This window comes from Mizuhopecten yessoensis, unplaced genomic scaffold, assembly GCF_002113885.1.
Source record: "Mizuhopecten yessoensis strain PY_sf001 unplaced genomic scaffold, ASM211388v2 scaffold399, whole genome shotgun sequence".
NCBI lineage: Eukaryota > Metazoa > Mollusca > Bivalvia > Pectinida > Pectinidae > Mizuhopecten > Mizuhopecten yessoensis.
The window spans coordinates 15,935-23,096 of NW_018403527.1; the positions used below are offsets into that span (position 1 = coordinate 15,935).

The 7,162-nt window shown below is 36.5% G+C and overlaps 1 long non-coding RNA gene across 1 annotated transcript in view; it reads left to right on the forward strand.

The window, feature by feature from the left end:
- The window catches only part of LOC110447566, a 12,461-nt gene extending 6,252 nt beyond the window's left edge, over nt 1-6,209 (forward strand). The window contains exons 3-4 of the long non-coding RNA XR_002462612.1: nt 1,709-1,888; nt 5,343-6,209. This is a non-coding gene — a long non-coding RNA (uncharacterized LOC110447566). The remainder of the gene's footprint in view (nt 1-1,708; nt 1,889-5,342) is intronic.
- Nucleotides 6,210-7,162: the final 953 nt, after the last annotated feature.

The following is a 7,162-nucleotide window of genomic DNA, read 5'->3' on the forward strand; positions in this document are numbered from 1 at the left end:
GACTATACAGACCCCATAGTGGTACATAATGAGACCTTGACTATACAGACCCCATAGTGGTACATAATAAATGAGACCCTGCCTATACAGACTCCATAGTGGTCCATAATGAGACCTTGAATATACAGACCCCACATTGTTACATAATGTGACCTAGACTATATAGCCCCCATAGTGGTACATAATAAATGAGACCCTGCCTATACAGACTCCATAGTGGTCCATAATGAGACCTTGACTATACAGACCCCACATTGGTACATAATGTGACCTAGACTATGCAGACCCCATAGTGGTACATAATGAGACCTTGACTATACAGACCCCATAGTGGTACATAATGAGACCTTGACTATACAGACCCCATAGTGGTACATAATGAATGAGACCTTGACTATACAGATCCCATAGTGGTACATAATGTGACCCTGACTATACAGACCCCGTAGTGGTACATAATGAATGAGACCTTGACTATACATACCCCACAGTGGTAAATAATGAATGAGACCTTGACTATACAGATCCCATAGTGGTACATAATGTGACCCTGACTATACAGACCCCGTAGTGGTACATAATGAATGAGACCTTGACTATACATACCCCACAGTGGTACATAATGAATGAGACCTTGACTATACAGATCCCATAGTGGTACATAATGTGACCCTGACTATACAGACCCCGTAGTGGTACATAATGTGACCCTGACTATACAGACCCCATAGTGGTACATAATGAATGAGAACTTGACTATACAGATCCCATAGTGGTACATAATGAGACCTTGACTATACAGATCCCATAGTGGTACATAATGTGACCCTGACTATACAGACCCCATAGTGGTACATAATGTGATCAAATAGTGGTATGTAACACATTGCCTTACCATCCCACATACACTGCACATGTATATCACTTAAATGTCCTTGCTCTCTTCAGCAAGTCAGAAGTTATGTCCCCAAAATCTTATTTGTGAGCACAAAAAGGGAGGAAATAGTCCTAAATAATCCTATAGGGTATCAATAGATAAAACAACAGACTTCTGATTAACGTCACATAATTTATTGGTAAAAAAGGTTGGCTACATTTACAATGAAAGAGTGAATATTGAAGTTATCATCAAACGATGACATCATAATCACTCCAGATTGCAAATATGCACATTGATGATTTTCCTCTGTTGTGTAAATTTACCAGCCTGCAAAATACAAGCACCACACTATCTTTAGCTTAATGATTCAATACATAAAAGAAATCAATTGTATGAAGTTAGTAGATCAATGCTGGCTAATGTTGGCAGTACCCCCACAGCTACATACATTTAATAACTACAAGTCTGGTTTCATATACAGCTGACAGAACAATCATGTACATATTCAACTCTAGTATATGAAGTTAAATAAATAGATCGTAATATTCTCAGTTCTAAATCATACTAATAACTATAATGGCTTTAAATCTGTATCAAATGAAAATTTTGAAATGCCACTGATAATTAAAGTTTAGATAGGAAGACACTTAATTACAAGTCAGGGAGTCAACAACATACAACTAGTATGATACCTTTGGTATTTATCGGTAAATCAATCCAACTGAAACTGACATTATTGAGGTATATCTGGTTGCCAAGTCCAGACAGATGGACTCCATATTTTTTATAAAGATGAAGCTCCTTATCTACTCTCTATATCGCCCGTAGATGGTCTGGTATTGGTGCTGGATGCTTGTCCTCTGTGGGAGCCACTCTCCTGAAGCGCTGCCAATCACAACGGGAAAGAGAGTCAGCGATTACATTATCTCTACAAGGAATGTGCATCAGCAGGGAGCCGCATTTGCAATAGAATAGAATAGAATAGTATCAAACTCAATACCCAAAAATGTGAGTACCTGTGTAGGGCCGACAGTTTTCTCCTGTGCCAAGGGAACAGCCCATAACGCACAAGAGTCTTGAAATGTTTTCAAAGAATGAGCACACTGTTCTGAATTGTTTTCCCCACCCATTAAGAAGTCATTTAAGTAATGCAAAATATTAGAATCATGACTCCTTGAAGTACTAAACCAATGAAGGGCTGTGGCAAATTTCTCAAATAAAGTACAACTAATTGAGGCTCCCATGGGGAGGCATTTGTCAAAGTAGAAATTATCCTCAAAACAAAAACCTAACTGGTCAAAATCTGCCGGCCAAATGGGTAGTAGCCTAAAAGTTTCCCTCTCATCACTTCCGGGGCCTCCTTGACACTTTTAAAATTGTTAGAAAAAAATTGGGACCCGTAGGCCACTATACTGGAGTTTGAATCCAAATTTAAATCCCCTGACTACCTCCTGTGCTTTGTCTTGTAAAGGATAATTTCTCAGAGAATGTTCCATCATGTTCACTTTAATTGGTGTTTTTGGCCAAAATAAATAAAGGAGACAATACATGTAAATCGTCTTCAGATTTTAATCTATTTGGTACACTTTGCAACCGGAAGGGCACTGACAGATTTTGAAAAGGTGTGACTAAAGCGGCACATGGTGCCGAATCGACATTTCTCACCCTTGTCATAGGCCCAGCAGACTGGTTTATCCCATTTTTGAAAATGTTGATCCTTGTTGGTGGGAGTTACCCCCCTTTGACCTTTAGAATACTGGCCATGGGACCCTTGACTTTGATTAATGACTGATTCTGACTTGCGGCCACAAACATAAGCCAAAGTTCATTATCCAAGACCCCCAAGATGTGTGAGGTTGCCGGACTTTTCGGAGTCTGTATTGCTCGTCAGACTTTGCCCACCCGAGACCGGAACCCCGTTCAGCGGCAAGACGGGCATCATGCATGTACTTGACAAGTTCTTGAGCTTTATCTGGCCATTTTTCTAGCACAATACTCATAAAGAACATAAAGGTTTTTGTCCAGACATGAATAATAGTTATGAGTTTGCCTTTTTGTTTGACAGCGGTTAAACAACCATCTGTTACCACCAAATCGCCATCAAAATCAGACACGTGCTGTACCAATTCATCCCCGGTTTTTACTAGCAGCCAAAAATCAATGTATTCACCGGTCAATTTTGTTTCCCTAATTTTGTGTGGCACGTGACCACCAACTGGGTCAAAAATACCTGTAGGGATTTGACATGTTCAGTAAGAAATTGTTATATTATAAAAACATGGCCAATGCTCACCTGAAAAGTGTGATTTTTTTAAATGAATATAATCGATACATGAATATTTCCGCTTATTCCCAAACTTTTCAAACTCCTAAACATAGCTGTCTTCATTCGAAAAATTCCTTTTGGATTTCGTATTCCAGGTTATTCAAATAAACAATAATACTATTTTATTTCTAAAACCACATTGATTCTTTAAAAATGATTTTTGTTTATCACTTATACACCTGTAAGGTACTAATAAATACTTACATATTTGGTTTCCTCAGTAAATGACTAAGATATATACTAATATGCGTGTTGTGAAATTTAATTAATTGTGCTTTATAATTAAGTTATTCATCTATTATTGAAAGATCAGTTCAATTGATATTATATCAAATAATATATAGATCAGCTTGTTAATATCTTCAAAAATATCAAACTTAAAAAAATAAAATATCAAAAAAACAATCCCAAAATGTTGGCTGTTACAATATGGTCAAATCCATTCTCGACAGTCAGTGTTACTCGTTACTCCATCTTCAAGTCTCATAAAAAAAAATCAGGTGGCATAGGTCTAGTGGTTACTGATTGTATGAATTATATTTCTATGTAAGTGTAAAGCGCTTTAGAGTGGCTTAATCTAGCTAGATGGGGCGTTATATAAAATGTCGATATTATAACCATCATTATTATTATAGTATATATAATCTGGGGTCAGTACAGCCTATTTTATAGTGTAGTCAGTAAAGCTTACTTTATACTGTAGTCAGTACAGCCTACTTTATACTGTAGTCAGTATACATGTATCTTACTTTATACTGTAGTCAGTATATATTATCTGGGGTCAGTACAGCTTACTTTATACTGTAGTCAGTAAATAAAATATGGGGTCAGTACAGCTTACTTTATACTGTAGTCAGTAAATAAAATATGGGGTCAGTACAGCTTACTTTATACTGTAGTCAGTACAGCTTACTTTATACTGTAGTCAGTATATATAATCTGGGGTCAGTACAGTTTACTGTATACTGTAGTCAGTAAATAAAATCTGTGGTCAGTACAGCTTACTTTATACTGTAATTAGTAAAGCTTACTTTATACTGTAGTCAGTATACATGTAGCTTACTTTTTACAGTAGTCACGACAGCTTGCTTTATATTGTGGTTAGTATATATGATCTGTGGTCAGTGCAGCTCACTTTATACTGTAGTCAGTATATATAATCTGGGGTCAGTACAGTTTACTGTATACTGTAGTCAGTAAATAAAATCTGTGGTCAGTACAGCTTACTTTATACTGTAATTAGTAAAGCTTACTTTATACTGTAGTCAGTATACATGTAGCTTACTTTTTACAGTAGTCACGACAGCTTGCTTTATATTGTGGTTAGTATATATGATCTGTGGTCAGTGCAGCTCACTTTATACTGTAGTCAGTATATATAATCTGGGGTCAGTACAGTTTACTGTATACTGTAGTCAGTAAATAAAATCTGTGGTCAGTACAGCTTACTTTATACTGTAATTAGTAAAGCTTACTTTATACTGTAGTCAGTATACATGTAGCTTACTTTTTACAGTAGTCACGACAGCTTGCTTTATATTGTGGTTAGTATATATGATCTGTGGTCAGTGCAGCTCACTTTATACTGTAGTCTGTATGTTTTTCTTTATACTTTAGTCAGTATGTTTTTCTTTATACTTTAGTCAGTATAGCTTACCTTATACTGTAGTCAATACATATAATCTGTGGTCAGTACAGATTACTTTATAATGTAGTCAGTATATATCATCTGTGGTCAGTACTGATTATTTGATACTGTACTCAGTACAGCTTACTTTATACTGTAGTCAGTACATATGAGTGCACACTGTAGAAATACTGCAATGTAGAGTTACAGTCTGAGATAGACTTACACTGTAACTTCAAATGTTTGGCAATTGTTTAGCACTTTACTAAGTATATTATTCTGCATGAATCTGCTGACCATATCTACGTACACACATTCGGATTGTAAATGATCATCCTATTGATATTTAAAGAAAACCCAACCCAACCCATCTTAAAACAACGTTTACTTAATCGGTCATTCATATTTATAACCCTCCCGATAACTTGACCAATATTTATAAATTCAAGAAACATTGATTATGAATTTCAGAATTAAAGGAGTAACCTATCCCCCTTTCTCTTAATTAGGAAACAGGATAGCAATCCAACCAACTACCCCCAAACCAGGACCGGCGTGTCCTCCAATTCAACAACAACAACAACCGGTGTACGTTAACGTTCTCCCTGGCCAATCAGTGGATTATCATCCTTCTCCGACTACACACCAAATACCCGGACAAAGCTCGGCGTACCATCAGCCTCACCAACCTCCGACTACACACCAAATACCCGAACAAAGCTCGGCGTATCCTCAGCCTCACCAACCTCCGACTACACACCAAATACCCGGACAAAGCGCGGCGTATCCACAGCCTCACCAACCTCCCACTATACACCAAATACCCGGACAAAGCTAGGCGTATCCTCAGCCTCACCAACCTTCGATTACACACCAAATACCCGGACAAAGCTCGGCGTACCCTCAGCCTCCCCAACCTCCGACTACACACCAAATGCCCGGACAAAGCTCGGCGTACCCTCAGCCTCACCAACCTTCGTTTAATTCTATACTAGAATCTTGTTATTTTCCTTTTAATTGGTCGTCAGCCATAATTATTCCTGTCCGTAAGAAAGGTGTTTTAAATGACCCTAATAACTTTAGAGGTATCAGTTTAATTAGTTGTCTTTGTAAACTGTTTACCTCTGTACTAAATAAACGTATTTTAGATGTGTGTACAAAATATGACCTTATTACTGATGCGCAATTCGGATTTCGTCCAGAACTTAGCACGATTGATGCAATGTTCGCATTACATTCTATTATAACGAAAACTTTATCTTCAAAGAAACGTTTGTACTGTTGCTTTGTGGACTTTCGCAAAGCGTTTGATTTTGTTGATAGATTAAGCTTATGGCGTAAGCTGACTAAGCTTGGTATTCGAGGGAAAATGTTATCCGTCATAAAATCATTTTACAAATCAGTTAAATCTTGTGTATCAACTAACGGTAAATGTTCTAATTATTTTGAGTGCAGTGTTGGAATTAATGCAAGGGGAAATATTATCGCCTTTACTGTTCTCAGTTTTTGTTAATGATTTTGAAACCTCATTTATTGAAAATGGTGCAACGGACTATGACTTTGGTGAATAAAGTTTGTTTTTGTTAATGTATGCAGATGACTTAGTATTGTTTTCCGAAACTATTGAAGGTTTACAGAGTCTTTTAGATAATCTGAATGTGTATTCTACTAAATGGAAATTAACAGTTAACACTGAGAAAACCAAAGTAGTTGTATTTAGAAACGGTGGTAGTATACGAGATAGAGAAAGATGGATGTATAATGGTTTGGAGGTGGAAGTTGTAGATGTTTTCAGCTACCTAGGAGTAAAACTGAAATTCAATAATAAATTTAATCATATACAGAAACAGTTATCTGACCAAGGAAGAAAGGCCATGTATGCTCTTTTTTCAAGCTCTTCTAACTTGAGCCTAAACTGTACAACGTTATTGCATTTATTTGATACGTATGTTTGTAGTATATTGCATTACGCATGTGAAGTATGGGGATCTACAAAAGGTACGGATATTGAGAGGTTACACCTACACTTTTGTAAGAAGATTTTAAAAGTTAAGAAGTCGACTTGCAACGCAATGGTTTATTTTGAATTAGGTCGACATCCTTTGGAAAATATAAGAAAATTCAGAATGATAAAATATTGGTTAAAACTAATGGATTCGAAAAATTGTATTTTGCAAACTGCGTATTCCTTTTTAAGTAGTAGCAATACAGGCAATTGCTTTAACTGGGTTAAGTATGTCAAACATTGTCTTTTTTCTCTCGGATTCGCAGATGTATGGACAAATTATTATTCATATAACCATAAAAGTATTTTGTACATGATAAAGCA